Source organism: Talpa occidentalis, unplaced genomic scaffold (genome assembly GCF_014898055.3).
Source record: "Talpa occidentalis isolate TD23 unplaced genomic scaffold, MPIMG_talOcc4v2.1 talOcc4.9, whole genome shotgun sequence".
Classification (NCBI taxonomy): Eukaryota; Metazoa; Chordata; class Mammalia; order Eulipotyphla; family Talpidae; genus Talpa; species Talpa occidentalis.
Window position 1 is genome coordinate 17,345,445 of NW_023605305.1, and position 15,328 is coordinate 17,360,772.

A 15,328-nucleotide genomic window follows, 5' to 3' on the forward strand; every position below is an offset into this window, starting at 1 on the left:
ATGGTGTGACCACTTTAAATCTTTCATCTTTTCTGCTTTCCTCACTTCTCACAACCTATTAATTTCCAATTTTCTCCTCTGCCTCCCGTCCTCACTCCAAGCTTATGAAGCAAATGCCATTATGAGTCTCTTCCTCCCACGCCCACCTCCCTGCCCTCCCCTGCCCTCCGCTTTTCCTTTCCGCTCCTTCTTGCCTCCCACCTTCCCGGCCCCTTTGATATTGCTGTGAATCCCCCAACAAACAAGGCCCCAGGAAAACAATGAAGGGAATGTGAGAGCCCCACCCTGTCCTGGGGAGACTGACAGGAAGGAGTCAGTCTCCCCACACCCTTGTGTGCCCTGGGAGGGGTGCTGGGGGCTTGACACATAAATCAGCACGGTCAATCCAGGGAGATTGGGTGACAGCACAAAAGAGGGACAACTCATCTTGGGGTTCAGGTGGGCTCCCCTGAGGAGAACCCACCTGAACTGAGGATTAAAGGATCTCCATGTGACCAGAGGGGAGACAGGAGACAGGCGCCATGGTGGAGCATGCAAGGGGTCCACTCCAAGTCCATACTTGGTAACGGGATGAGGGAGCGGACAAGTGAGCCCAAGCTACGCTCTCCTTCGTGGCACTGCCGCTAGAACAGTCCAGATGCCTCCGCTGCTCTTGGGATGTACACCCAAATCCTTGATGTGGAATTTGAGGTCTGGCCTGTGCCCCCTCCCCCAGGCTCCCCACCCACGAGCTGCCTTTCAGCCACGCAGGTGTTGGAGCACTTGCTGTTTTTGGACAGATCAGTCCTGTTCACCCATCAGACCCCAGCTCAGGCAGCATCCCCCAGTCTCCTTCCGACCCTGACCTCCACCAGATGCTGTCACAGTGCCCAGGCCACCATCAGCACGCCGTGGCCTCATCCAGAGCACTTGCCAACGCACATTTAGTTGTATGATTTTAGATTAATCTGCCCCGGGGACTGTGCTCAGTGGGCAGGCTTCCTGTGGGTTTTGCTCACTTCCCCCGACACGGCCATTGTCCCCTCACAGGCCCACAACAAAGGTGTGATAAATGAAGGTGTGTTGTCACTGCCGGGTCCCCTCTCAGTGCTCTCCTCTCCTGTAATAGGGGATGATGGTCGCAGTCACCTCCATAGTCTCAGGCCAGCTCAGGGCCTGCGCCCAACTGGCATCAATAACACAGTCGATGATGGAGGGGTTGGGACAAGGGGAGCAGGTTGAGATTTAGACGAATCGTTGGCTTGGCTTCTGGGCCCGCATCTGGAAGGCTGGCTGTGGCAGGGGCCGATGTGTCCAATGTGTCTCCCATGGACACAGGCACTGGCTCAGCTCACATGGGGATCGGAAGCTCCCCCGCCAAGCCCTTGGCCACCAACGCGAGGCTGTGTCCCAAGGAGAGACCATCACTATGGAACCTGTGTCATTTCTCAGGAGCACTTGAGCAAGACCTTCCTGCATAGAATCAGAGGGTGTTGGGCCACCAAGAGGGATGAGATCATTCAAACCTTTCATGTATAGTTGGGGAAATTGAGGCCAGAGTGGGGATGTGACCTGACCCATGGTTGAATTTCTTGCAGCACAGCCTTAGCTGCACCCATCCCAGGCCTGGGACAGGCTGGGCCAGAATTCATGGCCCAGAACAGACAAAGGCAGGTGTGGACCTGGGTAGGAGGTCATGATTAAGCCCACAGAGTAGAGGTCTCACTTGGGGCCCCAGGACCTCTGGAGGGACATGGCTGAGGTCTCCCCTAAGCCCTGACTGAGCCAGTGCACAGACTTGAACCTGATGTCAGCACCCCGGGATGAAAATGTCACAAATTCACAATGAAGTGAGAAAAATCAAGTTAATATCTGCTGTTGGTGTCCATCTGCCAACCATTCTTTTTGAAAAAGCCAGTCTTTTACTGTGAAAGAATGTCATTCTTACTTTTGGTTAAATTACCCATTTTAAATGAAAGGACTGAAAGTAGATCTTACCTGCTTCTTTCAAGCTTTCTTTGTGACTGTCAGAGTTTTTATAACTGCAGGACTCAGTTAATTCACCCCTGATATGTCCAGGATATAATGTTCCTCAGATTCACCATACAATAAGCCTTTGTCCATGGGGCACCAATGACAACCCCCAGAACTAGTGATCCCCTGAACCCAGTTTGGGAACTATAAAATGTTCCACTGCTCTGTGTGCTGGCCAGAACTGTTAGGAGACACAATCCCCAAGGCACCAAGCCCAGCAGCAAAGCCGTACCCCAGGGTACTTCAGATTTGTGGGTTTGCCCCACATAATTCAGGCTTCTTGTGCATATCGACAAGCAGGTCCAGACAGCAGGTGCTAGTTATTAGAACTTTCTGGAAGTCTGCATATCACTGGGTGTCTGGGTGGGAGATGATGGGGGGGGGGGTCTCCAAGGCCTGGACCCCGTGGAAGCTCTAGATCATGTCATTGCCTGAGATGTTACACCCAACCCCGTTGTTTCCCACGGGGATTGTCCCAAACTCCTTCAGGACCAGGCCATGGGGTCTTTTGTCATCTTTTCTCAGTCGCGTGTGCCCCATGTTAGAGGAAGCCCAGCCAGCTGGCGGGGCCCTTCTATACCCTGTGTGACCCTCTCTGTCTTTTTGCATCATCCTGGCCTGTCCCCCGGTTGCCACCTCTAGCCACCCAGGTCTTCATCCCAGTTCCTAGCCCCATCATTCCTGTCTCCTCTCCAGGCCTCGAACCTCTGTCTGATGTTCTTTCTTGCTCCACCTCCTTCTTCGCCAACACACTTTAGATAAATCTTACTCAGCTTCCTGCGCGCCCCTTAAATCAGCTCAGATGCCTGCCCATGCCCTCTGGCTGCCACAACCCTAGTCATTTCCTTTTTCAGCAATTTGCCCTTCTCTTCTGACGCACTCATTGCTCGTGTCAGTGAAAAATACAGCCTGTCATCGTCCGCTGGAGCTTGAGTTCTGGCCTCAGAGGGGGAGGGACAGAGGAGATTCCCTGAGGAACAAGGGGAAGGGGGAGCTGCCTTCCCTGTGCCCTAACCTTCCAGAAAGTCTGCAGCCTCATGGATGTGGCCCTGGTGGAACTGGAGGGGCTTGGGCAGGGGTCTGAGCTTTGGGTGACGTGGGGTGAAGACCAGTAACACAAGTGGCCAAACAGGGCTGGAAAGAGCTTGGAGGATCAAAGTGGGAAGGACATCACAGCAGGGGTGCTAGGAGGTAGGGGCCACCCCAGAAGTGCCCAGTGCCCAGACGTGGGGAAGGACAAGCCACAGCTCAGGCTCTGGGCTGGGTTCTGTATCATGCATCAAAGACGGCACCTGGGGATCTCACGCTTGAGGATATGGCAGTAATGCCCCATGTGTATGCAAAAGCCCTCACCCCCACCGTATACCAGCACCCCTGACCTTTCCTTCCTCAGTGGCCTCATCTGGAGAAGTGGAAATTGTCCCTCCCTGGTCATCCACCTGCACCCACCCACTGAGATACTCCCCTAGTGAGTGGAAACCCTTATCTTCACCAGAGACTCGGGAGTTGCAAGGATGCTCCCATCTCTCCCTTCCAGGCCCTCGGTAAGTCTGCACTGACCCCCTGAACACCAGCTGGCCCGTCCCATTTCAGGGCTGGGAGGGGTTGACAAAGCGACGTCCAGGCCGCGTGGCGGGGCTGAGACTGCGCGTGCGTCCCGTAGAGCCCGGGTGACCAGCAACAGGGAGCAACAGGGAGGTCACTCAGGGTGACTTCACAAGCCTTATTTCCGCTGGGGATGGATCTTGCCCTAATGAATTTAGAAGCACTCGTCCTATTGACCAAACACTTAACAGCCATTGATCGCTGGAGGGAAAGGGGTCAACCTGTTCAAAGTCCCCCCTGCTGGGGTGAGTCTAAGCCAAAGCCGCTGACTCACTGCACCTGCAGGCCCAGTGGAGGGCGTGGGATGCCCTGGGGTGTGGAGGGGGCTGCAGGTGTGCTTCGTGCAGAGTCAGGAGATGGGGCTCTGAGTTCTTCTCTCTCTCAAACTCACCAGTGACCTTGGGCAAGTCCCTGCAGACCCAGGAGGGTAAGGAAGTGTTCCCAGTGGTGGGGGGGGGGGGGGGGGTGCTTCCTCAGTGCCATGCCTCATGGTCAGAGGGAGGGACAGCACTGGGGCTGGCTAGGGCAACATCCGAGTGTGGATCTCTTGCACTGTTGGAGAGGCGAGAGTGGGGAGGCTAAAAAGTGGCTCCCTGGAGAAACCCCAGCTTTAAGGTGCTGTGGGTAGAGACTCAGAGATGGGACACATCAGGAATAAGGGAGATGAGGTTTCCCCACAGTAGTGGACTGTCCCTGCTATGGAGCTGAGAGCTCAGGGGGGCTCTCTTGTCACCTTCCTATTCTCTCTGCCTAAGCGCGGCTTTGGGACCCCTTCCAACTAATGGCTACTTTCTTACGCATAGGGCTCCTCCAGGAAACTCTCCCCGGTCAAATCAGAACCCATCCCAGTCTCTCAAGGCACCATTCAAGTTGCCTTGTCAGCCTCACCACAGATGCCATTTTCTTTTATTTTCCTGATTATATCATGGAGTTTTCCCCCATCTCTCAGACAGGGAATCTCATGGGAGATGGGTTTGTCTACTTTGTTTATTACTAGATCCCTACTAGAGGGCCTGGCACATAGCCATGTTTAATCAATATCTATCTAATGAATGACTAAATTAATGAATGATTTGAATGGATGTATGGTTAGATGGATGGATGGATGGATGGATGGATGCATGCATGCATGGATGGATGGATAGATGGATGGATGGACAGATGAACAAATGGATGGATGGATGCATGCATGCATGGATGGATGGATGGACAGATGAACAAATGGATGGATGGATGGTGGATAGACGGGCTGATGGGCAGGTGGATGGATGGATGGCTGCCAAAGCCTTCTTGCAAGGTTACATGGAACCCTGCATTTGCAACATGTCTACTCCAGAAGACTAAATTAGTGTTAGCTTTGTGTCTGGGTAACTGGCACCCTGGCTGACCTCACATGGGTGAGGGTGTTAGAACAGTGATGAATCCTCCTCCCAATCCTTTTTTCTGAGAAGCAGCCAATCTCTGGTGTGGCTACCATGGCTAAGAGTACAGGGAGCAAAGCCAGATACCTGCTTTCAAAGCCAGCTCCTTCACCTAATAGCTGAGTGACCTTGGACAAATTACTTGACCTCAGTCTCACCAAAGATAGAATTGGGACTGTGCGAGTTCCTCTCTCTCTTTAAATGATCTAGTCAAGCTCTTAGCCTGGAACTATGTGCATAGCGAGGCTCAGTTACTAGCTCTGTGTGGTCACGTGGGAACTCTGGCACACCCCACAGATTTAGAGATAGAACCCACAGAAGCCAGATCACAGGAGGACTAGACACTGGGGTTGCAGGGAAAGAATCCATCTCAGAGAAGCAAAACATTAGGCTCAGTCACAGGGCCTGAAGGAAGAAGAAAGCTCAGGCCCTGCATGGCAAGGAGCTGGAGCTGGAGCTCAGCCTGGTCCACAGCAGGGCCTGTGTGCCCTTGGAGGAGGGTTGCTGCTGAGGCTTAAAGGTTGGCACCTTTGGAATCAAGCTGCCCTGTTCTGAGAATACTTGAAGAACCTTACCATGGGGAGAGAGACTTTAAATCAGGGGGTAGGGAAGGCCTGTCTGAGGTGAAAACCTCAGAGCAGGGACGGAGTGAGTGGGGGAGCAAGTCATTCCTGAAGGAGCCTTCCAGATAAAAGCAGCAGCAAGTGCAAAAGTCTTGGGGCACAAATATGCTGGGCATATTCAGAGAACAATAAGACCTTCTTTGACCCCCTGGGTAAGTAGATCCAAACACTTTGGGACATATCAGGAATAAGGGAGATGAGGTTTTCCCCCACAGTAGTTGACTTGAAGACAGATTCAGCACACACAGTGGGTGTTTGATGAAAGTTGAATATGTTCAGCGGATGACCATGTGTGACCAGGGGAATCGTAATATCAGGTATGCTGAGAGAGAGCCCCAAGGAATGAGAAGTCTAGAACTCCTTTAAAAGACTTGCCTCATTCAATCTTCCAGATCATCCTCTATTTATGAGCCCATTTTACAGCTGAAAACTGAGGCCCAGAGAGGTGAGCGACTTGCTCTGGCCACACACCTGAAAAGCTGCAGAGCCAGGGTCCAAGTCCAGAGGCAGGTACAATGAGCTGTGGCCTGTCCACCCCCTCAACCCCCTATGCCGAGGGCTCTCAGTGGGTGAGGGGAGCACTGTCCTCCTGGGGATCACTGTCCTCCTGGGGATCACTTCCCTGGGCAGAGGGGCTGTTGTGTGGGAGGACCTGGGTCTGAACCTGCCTCCTCCCCTCATGTGCTGTGCGGTTCCTAGTGTGTTCACCAATCCCTGCACCTCAGATTCCTCCTTCATAAAAGGAGAGTCACACTGGCGGCCTTGGATGGCTGTTGTGGGAGTCAAATAAGAAAAAGCTATAAAGCGCCCCTAGTAGGTATTAAAATGTTTCAGGTGCTTAGTAGGTATTTTTTAAGTTTGCTCCATTTCTTTGGAGAAAGGCCTGTCTCCCTCCTCTTGCTGACTTCAGAAGCTTTTTCTTAACTGCATGTGCAGGAGGCAGAACAAACTTGCTGCCCAGAAGCCGAGGAGCCGAGGCCCCAGTCCGGGCTGTGCAGCTCTCCCGGCCGCTGGGTTGCTCTGACGCTTGTCTCCTCACCTGTAGACAGAGCACGATGCCTCCCAGAGGCTGCGTGAGGGCTGAGCTCCATGATGCTGCTGGGGGCGTGATGGAGCAGGCGCAGGAAGGGCACTAAGGATGCCAGCTGCTCTGCTTGGAGGGGGAATTTCTGCTCTGTCTTTGAGCTCAGACTCCTGGCTCCTAAATGTGCAGGGGGGTGGAAGGAAACGAAGGCCAGGAGCTGGAGAAGACTGTGACTGGACTCTTCTGCCCCATAATCAGCACGCACCTTGTCGAGTCATCTCCCCTCCCTGACCCTCTGCATCTTCATCTATGAGACAGAGAAAATTATACTTACCCCTAAATGAGAGTCAGGGGACCAGATCTAAATGGTGCCTCAAAGTCCTTCTCGGACCCAGCATGTGAGACACACGAGCGGACCTGACAAGGCAGTGGGAGAAGACTGTCCTAGTCATGCTGTGTGAGAGCCTCAGCTTGAGATGCTGAGGAGGTGCCCCCGTTTGGAAGGAAACACTTCATTACTGAACACGTTTTCGTAAAATTGATTGCATTGCCTGTTCTTTGCGTTTTAAAATTGCAATACCAATTAGCTTTTTGGCAAGGGGAAGAGAAGGCAGAGACCAGATTGGCTGCAAAAACTTTGCCTTTTATGGTGGTAACCACAGCGAGCTGGAGGCCTGGGTCCAAATCTTCGCTTAGCATCTTTGCTTTGAAACTCTGGACATGCCACTCAACCTTTCTATGCCTCATTTTCTGCCTCTCTAAAATGAGGCCACACAGGGATGTTGTGATGCAAAGCTCATGGCACGTGACAAATGCTCAACAAAGAGGGGGCACCTCTTCCTTCATCATCTTCCTCTTGTCTCAGCTTCCTTTTGGTCTTCCTCTGTCTTTCTGTTCCCTCCTCTCCTTCTTTTTCTCTTCCCATCCTCCTGATCCTGCTCATCTCTCCCTCTGTACATATTAAATTTTATGTAACTGGGATCATGCAATTTGTTCAGCAATTCAGGTTTTCTTTTTAATTTACTATACATCATCAGCACTCTCCCACATCATTGAAAATTCCTCAAAAGCATGATGTTAATAGCTTTGTAATTGTACCTCATTTAGATGCACCATAATTTACTTCACCATTCCACTGTCACGTACTTAGAGGATTACAGGGATTTTCTTTTATACATGCTGGGTTGCGATGAATGTTGGGGCCTGAATCCTGATCATACCTTCAGGACAGGTTCCTGCTGCTGGAAACCCTGCATTGAGAGCAGTGAGGATGCAGCAAAATGAGTCAAATTGGTTCTGACAGGAGAAAACCGGTTCAAACCAGTTATGATCAGATAAAACTGGCTGTGAATAGAGAAAACTGGTTCAAACCATTCAGCTTGGAAAAAATGTATTAAAAACAGATCAAATTGGTTTGATTGGATTACATCAGGTTAAATATGTTCTGATAAACTGGTCAGAACTGTTTAAAATGGCTTTATCAGGTGTGAACTGGTTTGAAACTTTTTAACTGCTGAGAACAGGTTTGAGCATATCAGAACTGGCTTGAGGGTTTGAACTGTTTGGAACTGGTTTGAACCAGTAGGAACCAGTTTCAGAGAGGCTGAGCCAGCGGGAGCCAGTGTCAGCCAATCAGAATGAGTTTCTGTTGTTTTTGGTTTCAGTTGCTTTGAAAAAGTCAGAACAGATCTCAGACAGTTTGAACTGGTTGGAACTGGTTTCAGCCAGTGAGAACTAGTTTCAGCTGGTTTGAACTGGTTAGATGTGATTGGAACCAGATTCAGCCAGTTTGAACTGGTCATAACCAGTGTCGGTTGGTTTCAGTTTCAGTTGGTTTTTGTTGGTTTCAGTTTCAGGTAGTGTCAGTTTCAATTGGTTTGAACGTTCAGAAACTGTTCAGCCATTTCCAGCCAGTCAGAACCATTTTCAGCTGGTTGCTTTGAAAAATTCAGAACTGGCTTCAGCTGGTTTGAATTGGTCAGAACTGTTTGGAACTGGTTGAAACCAGTTGGAACCAGTGTCAGCCAGTCCAAACCAGTCTCAGTTGGTTTAAGTTTGCGCATTCTGAACCAGTGCCCATTGGTTTTGGTTTCAATTGCTTTGAACTAGCCAGTTTCAGCCAGTCAAAAATGGTTTTAGCCAGCTTGAACCACCCAGTTTCAGCTGGTTGAAATTGGTTTCAGCAGCTCTGAGCCAGTTGGAGCCAGTATCAGCCATTTGGAACAAGTGTAGTTGGTTTCAGTTTGAGCAGTTGGAAACAGTTTCCATTGGTTTCAGTTTCAGTTGTATTTGGCTTCAGTTGCTTTGAATTAGTCAGAACCAGTTTCAGCCGGCTTGAACTGGTTCGAATTGGCTGTACTGGTTTCAGCCAGTTTGAACCAGTGAGGACAAGTTTGAATAGGTCAGAACCAGTTTAGCTGGTTTGATCCAGTTTCAGCTGGTTTGAACTGGTTGGCACCAGAGTCAGTTGGTAGTTTCAGCTGGTTTTCGTTGGTTTTGGCTGATGTCAATTTCAGTTAGTTTGAACCATTCAGAACCACTTTGAGCCATTTTGAACCAGTTGGAACCATTTTCAATTGGTTGCTTTGAACAATTCAGAACTGGTTTCAGCTGTTTTCAATCAGTTGGAACTGGTTTCAGCTAGTTGGAATGGGTTTCGGCTGGTTTGATCGAGTTGGAGCCAGTATCAACCAGTCAGAACCAATTCAGTTGGTTTCAGTTTGAGCAGTCAGAACAAGTGTCTGTTGGTTTCTCTTTCAGTTGTTCTCAGTTTGTTTCTTTGAACAAGTCAGAACTGGTTTCAGCTGGCCAGAACCAATCCCAGCCAGTCAGACTTGTTTCATCTAGTTTGAACCGGTTTCAGTCAGTTTGAACTTGTCAGAACCAGTTCAGTTGGTTTGTTTCAGCTGGTGTTAGTTGGTGTCAGTTTCAGTTGGTTTAAACCACTTAGAACATGCTTCAGCCATTTGAACCAGTTGGAACCATTTTCAGTTGGTTGCTTTGAGTACACAACTGTTTTCAGCTGGTTTGAACTGGTCAGAACCAGTAAAAGCAATTCTAATCAGAAATGATTCAAAATGGCTAACGCTAGTTATGACTGCATAATATCAGTTCTAGTATGTTCCAAACTGTTTCTGAATGGATGAAACTGGTTCAAACCTTTTCTGTTGTCTGACTGTTCTGGGCAGTTCATAGTGGTCCAAACATGTTCAAATCAGACCTGACTGGATAAAACCAGTTCAAGTATTTCTGACAGGCTCTAACCAGTTCTGATAGGCACAAACCCGTTTTCAGCAGTGAAAAAGATTCAAACCTGTTCTGATCAGATAAACCGGTTAAAATCAGTTCTGATTGGCCTAAACCGATTGTTACTGATAAACCAGTTCTGATTGAATAAACCTGGTCCAAACCAGTTCCAACTAGCTAAAACTGATTCAAGCCAGTTCTGATTGGACATAGTGGGTTCAAATTGATTCTGACTGCTAAAACTGGTTAGAGCCAGTTCTGACCCAGATAAAACCAACTCAAACAGGTTCTGAATGGGTAAAACTGGTTCTGACCAGTTGTTGACTGGGTAATACCAGTTCAAATTTTTTCTGGCTAGTCTGACAGGTTCAAACTGGTTCTGGCCAATTCTAACCACTCTGGCTAGCAGGTGTCAGTGTGGGAGGGCAACTGAAGCAGCTGGATAGGGCAGCATTGAAGAGATGGGGGAGGCTGCCAGCTGACAAGTGCTTGGGCCTGGCAGTGCCACTGAACATCTACTTGCACTAGCTGTTAGTTCCCAGAGGCTGCCCACAAGCTAGTGGACACTCTGGGCCCATTGGTGTGTCCTCTGGTAGGGTGGTTGGGGAGAATAGTACAGGTGCAAGATTCATCTTCCTCCTCTCATCTCCACCCTTTCCCCGCCAAGATGAGGAAGCCAGGCTGGAGGCCAGGGCCACCCTCAACTGGAAGAGGGGCCTGAGATAAGCTGCAGCATCTTCAGAGCCTCAGGTGCCTTTTTGCACAATCAAAGTAGGTTCCTTGGCTCCCTCCATGCATTGGAGAATCTACTGCCACTTGGGGGTGATGGTGGGGGACTGTGCAGAGGGCTGTGGCCACAAGAGGGTGCCCAAGCTTCACCCTAGAGGAAACCCAGGTGATGAAGCCTCCAGGTGGGGCCCAGGGCAGGGAGGAGCCCCCTGAGCTGAGGCTGAATCTTGGCAGACAGGATGCAGGTGACTGTGCCCTCCCTAGACAAGACACTTGTCCTCATGTAGCTCCTTTCCTCTGATGACTATGCAAGTGGGAGGAAGAGTTGAAATGTCCTGGTAGCCACTGGGTTTAGGCTTGGTATAGTCCCTGACCAGACCAGCTATCAGTCATCCTGTGTGACCCCCCTCTCCTGGGACTTGGCATCACCTGGCCCACCCCCACCCCAAGTTGTAGTTGCACATCTGTCAGCATCTTTCCCTGAAGGACCGTGTCTCTCTCCTGACGGGAGCCTCCGAGGTCGGGTGCCCTGTCCCAGGTCTTTATTTCTCATCTCTGCCCTGGGATGTGCTGTCACATAGCAGTGCTCGGCAAATGAGCTGATGAACACGTGGAGCCACAGGCTGGAAAGCAAGGAAAGAATAAAAAGCCCACGTCCCTTTAAACAGAGCAGAAATAACTGCTTATGTTGTTAATTGTTTTTATTTGGAGGATGTTGGTTTTCATTTTACTTTATCTTTTAATAACTCACACTGCATAATCAGCTGGTAATTACAGCTTCCATCTCTGGCTTGTGCCTCCAGACTTCGGCTCAGAGGATGGGAACCATTTCATATTTAATCAGTATTTGAGCTGGAATGCTCTCAGGGGAGCAGGCTCATGTCGGGGTGTAGAGTTTAATTCTCAGTGATGTTAATTAGAACGGGAAAACAACCTGAGCTTGGAGCAGGGCTGCTTTCACCCTCGCTACCCTCCCCCCGGCCCCCCCTCCCCGCCCAACAAGCATGAGCGGCCACACCTGCTTGGCTCATCCCAGCACAGGGCAGCTGAGCACAGAGCCGCTGCAGGTCATCCCCAGGGCATGGGTGGGAGTGAGGGTGAGGGGTTTGGGCTTGTTGGGTGGGGAGGTGTCAGGTCAGAACCAGTAGGGTAAATAGAAGTGATCAGGTTTTTCCACCCTTGCACCATTAGCATCAATGATCGACACCTGTGGTCTTACAGGCGTGCCTGATGGCAGCACCTTGAGTGTGGCGTGGGCATGCATGAGTGGCCACATCTGAGCCGAGAGACTGGGCCCATAAGGGCAGCAACAGTGCAGAGAACAGCAACAGAGGACACAGCGCGGAGTGCAGTAGAGACCAGCGGAGAGACCACGAGAGAACGCTCGAAAGCCCAGAAGGAGTAAAGATTCACTGGGGCCTGGGAGGTTTCCCAGCCTTCTGGCCCCCCTGCCTGCTCTGAGCCTGGTTGCCTCACTACAAGTCCTGTAGAAAGATCATTAAAAGCCTGAAAAAAATCCACTGAGCGCTCCAGGACTCCTCCTTTACCTGTCTGCCCAAATCCTAGAAAACCTGCTCTGCGCCTTGCTGGCACTGCACAGTGGTGTAGTCTGCAGGATGATTTGATGCAGACGGGTCTGAAGACCTCAGGAGGGACTGAGGGGTAGCAGGCTGTGAGCACAAGGCACAAGGCTGCACAGGAGGTGGCCAAAGTCCAGGAGCTGCGGGAAGAGCTAAAGACGCTGCAGGAGCACAGGAGGTGGACAAGGTCCGGGAGCTGTGGGACAAGACCTTGAGTGGAGGAGAAGACAGCCTTCAAGGACCAGACCATGACCCCTGGGGCAGCAGACTCATTGGGGAAGAAGGAGGACCACAATTTGTCATTCGGAGCTCACCCAGCACTGATGCAAGGAAAAAACTGATGGACTAACAATCCTGCCAGAATGTCGGGGAATACTGGCAGGGTCATGTTATGTTTGTGGGACCATGGGGTGGATGGTATCATTTGTACACCCCAGAGGACGAGAATCAGGCGGTGGCCAGTGGGCCTTAGTCGTTTAAAGCAGCCTTGTGTGAGGTTCTCTGCAGCCAGGCAGAGGAGATGTATCAAAAAAGCCAACTTAGATAAGGCAGAAAGCTGGCGCAAGGTTGGGAAGCCCTGAATGGTTGTTAAATAGCCGAAAGGATGCTAAAGAAGGCAGGTGAGCCTCTTAAAATCACCTGTGGGTGATGCCCTGCTCGTTGTTGAGTAAGGGTGAGGAGCTGAGGAACCATCCTCAGGGAATGGGTGGGAACGTCACTTGTGGAGCCCACAGCAGAAGAGGGGACCCAAGAGAGACCACCTGTGGAGCTTGTATCCACAGATCCCGACCCATGTACAGAGGGTTGGCCTGAGTGCAGGGGTCTGCTTGTCACACTGGTGGCTATGGAAACCGAGTGTTGTAGAGACAGCCCCCACCAGCACCATCAACTTGCTAACCACCTGCAGAGATCAGGATGTGCCCAGAGCTTGCTAAGTGAGCACAAAAAAATCTCAAGGCTTTGCCCAGATATGAAATTAGACAACCCCCTGCCTCTGCCCTTCCCCCCACACATACACACAAACACATTCCGGGCTCCTGCTCTTTCCTCCCTTGGAAAGAACACTCAGTAAACATTGCTTTACTTCCAGCCTCTCCGCCTCCTTGGATTCCCTCACAGCCACATGAGCTCACCTGGCCGCGCTATCACCCAGCCCACGCTTTCCTGTGACTGGACGGTGGGCTGCACAGCAAGAGGTCTGCTCTCCTGTGCCACCCCAGCGCCTGGCTCTGCAGTGCCCACAGAGCCGGCATGTGTTAAAGAAGGACACAGAATTACAGGTGACAGGAGGGGACTTCTTGGGTCGGGTCACCAGTGCCGATAGCAGGTTGGAATTTGAGTCATGCAAACCCACTGGCCGAAACTCTTCTCAACATGGCATCTGGGTGACAGGTGCTCATTCTTGTTTGAAATCAAACACGAGTCAATGCTGGAGCTTCCTAAGGGTGTTCTTCTTTCATGGAAGCAGATAACACACGGCTGGGAACTTGAGGACGTGCTGTCTGTGTCCTGTCCAGGTGAGTGCTGGGGTGTCCTCCCATTCTGCAGGTAGGGAAGCTGAGGCACGGAGGGTGGACCTGAAGCCTCACAGCTGGGGAGTTGAAGTCTGGCTCCTGAGTGACTGTGCCCTGGTTTAACATCAGCTTAGCGACCCTGGGGCTGTCTAAGCCTCATGCCCATCACCTGGATATGGGGCCCTGGAGGCCCAATCTGGAAGGCCTCGAGGGCATGGTGGAGCCATGGCTGTCGGGTACTTGGCCTGGCAAACAGGAGCTGCCCTGGATTGGGCCCTGGAGGCCCAATCTGGAAGGCCTCGAGGGCATGGTGGAGCCATGGCTGTCGGGTACTTGGCCTGGCAAACAGGAGCTGCTCGGTGAGTGGTGAGGCCCATTGTCTTTCAAGCAGAGACCTTGGGTGGTCACAGAGATGGCCCCGGGTGGGAGCCACACACTGGTGCCAGATGGACATCTTTGTCACAGGGTGCCAAGTCCCCGTGGCCAGACAGAAGATGGGGGGCGCAGAGTCGGGAATGCAAGACTGGGTTGCACAGCAGAGATCCAAGCCTCGCCTCTCATTTCTGGACCAGTGACCATTCCTTGTCCCACAACTGGGGTTCAGGTGCTTTCTTTCTGTGATAATTTGTAAGTTATCCAAGGAAAGAACAGGCGCCAACACCCCACCCAGGGACTTGGATCCTGAGCTCACCTGCTGGCCTTCGGGGGAGGAGAGAAGCAGGACTCCTCTCAGGGGCAAGGGCTGGAGGCCAGTCTGGAAACTTCAGCTTTCCCACCCTAGAACCTGGGTCAGGAGAAAGGCAGGGTTGTGGGGGAGGCAGGCAGGATCGTGTGGCCCGGCAGGTAGCAGGGATTTGGGGGTGATCACTGAAGACAGGGAGGCAACAGGGAATGGACCAAGATGGATCTTGGGAACCATGTGGAAGAGTTTGCCCTTGACCCTGAGTGCAGTGGGGAGCCCTGGGGGCAGGAACCCATGGGGACACTCGGTGGAATGTGCATTTCAGAAAGATGAGATGTTGCATGGGGAGGGGGCAGGAGCAGGAGAGAAGGAGCCAGAACCAGGAGGAGGCAGAGTACAGTTGCACGAACTCAGACTGGACGTGGTGGTCCCATGGACCAACACAAGAAGAGCTGGCATGGGGGAAAGGGTCCTTTTAGGAGAAAAAACTGTGGGAGCCTGAGGAGAGATTTGGTTGCCACTTGAAGTAGGTGTGAGAGAGAGGCAGAGGATTTCACCTCCAATCTCCATCCTGGGTGCATGGCAAGACCACCGGAACCCCCTCAACTAGAAAACGATTTGTCCCATCTCTTCAAATGGCCCAGTCTGGGGGCAGGGACCAGAGAACATTCCAGTCCATTCTCAGTGATCTCCAGGTGGCTCTCCTCACGTCCCAGCAGACCATCCCATAGAACCACGAGTCAGACAATGACCCCAGAAGCCCGGCTCCCCTTTTTCTACCCCCACACAGAGCACAAAAAAAAAATTTCCTTTGAAAATGAAAGTTTAACTTGAAGAAAAAGTGGTAATGGTGATGTGCTAGCACTTTATTAATTGTCTTTAATCTATTTA

The 15,328-nt window shown here is 51.4% G+C and overlaps 1 long non-coding RNA gene across 1 annotated transcript in view; it reads left to right on the top strand.

Annotated features, from left to right (window-relative positions):
* The first annotated feature begins 13,160 nt into the window (after positions 1–13,160).
* The window catches only part of LOC119236250 (uncharacterized), a 44,762-nt gene continuing 42,594 nt past the window's right edge, over positions 13,161–15,328 (top strand). The window contains exon 1 of the long non-coding RNA XR_005123016.2: positions 13,161–13,758. This is a non-coding gene — a long non-coding RNA (uncharacterized LOC119236250). The remainder of the gene's footprint in view (positions 13,759–15,328) is intronic.